This window comes from Neomonachus schauinslandi, chromosome 13 (genome assembly GCF_002201575.2).
Source record: "Neomonachus schauinslandi chromosome 13, ASM220157v2, whole genome shotgun sequence".
Taxonomy (NCBI): domain Eukaryota; kingdom Metazoa; phylum Chordata; class Mammalia; order Carnivora; family Phocidae; genus Neomonachus; species Neomonachus schauinslandi.
This window is the reverse complement of record NC_058415.1, coordinates 65,048,901-65,052,657: the sequence shown is the minus strand read 5'-3', so window position 1 is coordinate 65,052,657 and position 3,757 is coordinate 65,048,901. Positions and strand designations below refer to the sequence as shown.

General features: G+C 38.5%; 1 pseudogene; it reads right to left on the bottom strand.

Moving 5' to 3' along the window:
• Positions 1-1,341: 1,341 nt before the first annotated feature.
• LOC110581845 lies at positions 1,342-3,135 on the bottom strand (annotated as a pseudogene).
• Positions 3,136-3,757: the final 622 nt, after the last annotated feature.

Genomic DNA, 3,757 nt, shown 5'->3' with positions numbered 1-3,757 from the left:
ATGTTCATAGAATGATAATAATGATTCCAGTATAGGAAATATAATAACTCAAAGACCCTAGGTAAAAAATTATATATCCTAGTTATGTGTCTATAAAGTTAGATCGATCCATCATCTATCCATCCATCTATCTATCAATTTATATATCTAGAAAAAACCCACACACTCAACACTCATATTTACATGTTCTGCTATTACTGTGTTTTCAACCTGGCAACCATATCTGCTTGTTTTCCAATGTGTGTCTTGTCCTTAGAAGTAACACATAGTAAGGATTCAATATATATTTGTTGAAAAAATGGATAGATGGATTAATGAATGTAGTTAGGAGAAAAAGAGTGTTATGGAGAGTACAGAAAGGAAAATTTTTGCTGGGGAATTTTTTTAGAATAGGTGTTACTTGAAGTGGTTCTTAAAGAAGGAATGGGAAGGCATACATTAAGAAAAGATGAAAGAGATATTGTCCTGGGTAGAGGAAACAGAGCAAGCAGACTTATAAAATATAACACATGTATTTTGGGGGATAGCATGGAGTCTTGTTTGGAAGGAACAGAGAAAATACAAAAGGAAGAGTGACAGATATGTTCATAAAATTATGATTGGGACATATATTAGCTTATTTTTGAATGTTTTCACACAGAGTGAGATTTTTTTTTCCATAAGTGATAAAAAATTAATCATTAGCTGAAGACAAATATGAAGTTCAGTATTCTCTTTTTCTCATTAAACTTGTTTTAATGGGCCTCAAAATTCTGTGGCAGATTTTTGGTCATGTTATTTCCATTAAAAAGTACTAAAATCGGTATTTTTGGAAACAATTTGACCAAAATGATTTCACTCGTATGTGGAATTTAAGAAATGAAACAGATGAACATAAGAAAAAAAGAGAGGCAAACCATAAAACAGACTCTTAACTATAGAGAACAAACTGAGGATTGCTGGAGGGGAGGTGGGCGGGTGGATGGGTTAAATGGGTGATGGGTATTAAGAAGGGTACTTGTGATGATCACTGGGTGTTGTATGAAAGTGATGAATCACTAAATTCTATTTCTGAAACTAATATTACAATATATGTTAACTAACTGGAATTTAAATAAAAACTTGAAGCTACACAAAAAAGTAATGATTATAGAAACTAATAACTTAAAATTGCCACGTATGTACAAAAAAACCCAAATGGTCCACAGAATATTCTCCTTTCCTTCTAAATTTTTTATGATGCATTGCTATCATTAGTCAGTCTTCTACTATTAAACTTAAATGGCCAATTGACAAAAACAGTTCTGACACTGTTCTTCCACTACTGATTAAGACTGGGGTGGCAGGTATTGGAGAATATATTCATTTAGGCTTCTGAGCTTTCTGGGCAGACTTGGTGATCTTGCCAGCTCCAGCTGCCTTCTTATCCACTGCTTTGGTGACACACACAGCAACAGTCTGTCTCATGTCACTAACAGCAAAATGGCCTGGAGGAAGATAGTCTGAGAAGCTCTCAACACACATAGGCTTGCCAGGAACCATATCAATGATGGCAGCATCACCAGATTTCAAGAACTAGGGGCCGTTCCAGCTTTTTTGCGGATGATAAAATCAATCCCCTCCATGAGCTCAGCAAACTTGCAAACAGTATGAGCTGTGACAATACAGTACAGGAGCATATCCAGCACTGATTTGGCCATCAGTGGGTCGTTTTTGCTGTCATATTACCAGTCATATTACCATGATGAATATCTTTGACAGATACGTTCTTGACATTGAAGACCACGTTGTCCCCAGGAAGGGCCTCACTCAGAGCTTCATGGTGCATTTCAACAGACTTTATTTCAGTTGTAACATTGGAGCAAACGTGATCACCATGCTGGGTTTAAGAACACTTGTCTCCACTTGGCCCACAGGGACAGTACACAGGCCACCAATTTTGTAGATGTCCTGAGAGGGCAGAAGCAATGGCTTGTCAGTTGGATGAGTTGGTGGCAGAATGCAATCCAAAGTTTCAAGCAGCATGGTTCTACTGGTATTGTCATCCTTATGGGTGATTTTCCATCCCTTGAACCAAGGCATGTTAGCATTTGGTTCTAGTGTGTTGTCACCATTCCTACCAGAAATTGGCACAAATGCTACTGTGTCAGGGTTATAGCCAATTTTCTTTTTTTTTTTTTCTTTTTTTTTTTTTTTAAAGATTTTATTTATTTATTTGAGAGAGAGAATGAGATAGAGAGCATGAGAGAGGGGAGGGTCAGAGAGAGAGGCAGACTCCCTGCTGAGCAGGGAGCCCGACGTGGGACTCGATCCCGGGACTCCAGGATCATGACCTGAGCCGAAGGCAGTCGCTTAACCAACTGAGCCACCCAGGCGCCCCTATAGCCAATTTTCTTAATGTAGGTACTGACTTCCTTAATGATTTCCTTGTATCTCTTCTGGCTGTAGGACAACTCAGTGGAATCCATTTTGTTAACATCAACAATTAGTTGTTTCACACCGAGTGTGTAAGCCAGAAGGGCATGCTCATGGGTCTGACCATTCTTGGAGATACCTGCTTTAAATTCACCAACACCGGGGTGCCTGGGTGGCTCAGTCGTTAAGCGTCTGCCTTCAGCTCAGGTCATGATCCCAGGGTCCTGGAATCGAGCCCCGCATCAGGCTCCCTGCTCAGCAGGAAACCTGCTTCTCCCTCTCCCACTTCCTCTGCTTGTGTTCCCTCTCTCACTGTTTCTCTCTGTCAAATAAATAAATAAAATCTTAAAAAATAAAAATAAAAAAAAATTCACCAACACCAGCAGCAACAATCAGGGCAGCACAGTCAGCCTGAGCCTGAGATGTGCCTGTAATCATGTTTTTGATAAAGTCTCTGTGTCCTGGGACATCAGTGATGGTCACATAATACTTGATGGTCTCAAATTTCCACAGGAAGAAATCATAGGTGATACTATGTTCATGTTTAGCTTTCAGTTTATTCAAGACCCAGGCATACCTAAGGGAGCCCTTTCCTATCTCATCAGCCTCCTTCTCAAATTTTTCGATAGTTCTTTTGTCGATCCCACTACATTTGTAGATCAGATGACCAGTAGTGATAGACTTGCCAGAATCTACATGTCCAATGATGACAATGTTGATATCAGTCTTTTCCTTTCCCATTTTGATTTAGGTTTAGTGGTGGTTTTCACGATACCTATGTTCTGGTGTCAAACCCGTTGTGAAAAAGTGAAGTTCAGTATTCTGATAGAGAACCCATAATTGGTTTTTAGTTTCTTCACTTAAAGAGTAAAAGGATTGGTCTGGCTATGGTCATTTCAGCTTTAATATGGTATTAATATATCATTATCATTGGATCCAAAACCATATGATCTAAAATGATAAATTCATTCTTTTGCAAAATTTAAATGGCTACTTATATCTACTAAATGGTTTCCTGTGATATTCTTTACAATCGTTAGTTTATGACCCACTTAGCTTATTTGTCAGTTATTAAGTAAATATTTCTATAGATAATTCAATTTTGTCTTTCCCTCATCTAAGAAGTTTCCTCAGATCTATGGGAAAATTATGAAAAATAATTTTTCTGGCCCATTATTCTTAATAGGTATATTAGGGCATATCTACTTTAAATCCTTTGTAGAAAAAGGCAGATCATAAATGAAAGCATAACGGCACCTGGGCAGCTCAGTCAGTTAAGTGTCTGACTCTTGGTTTCGGCTCAGGTCATGATCTCAGAGTCCTGAGATGAAGCCCCATGTTGGGGTTGGTGCTCAGTACGGAG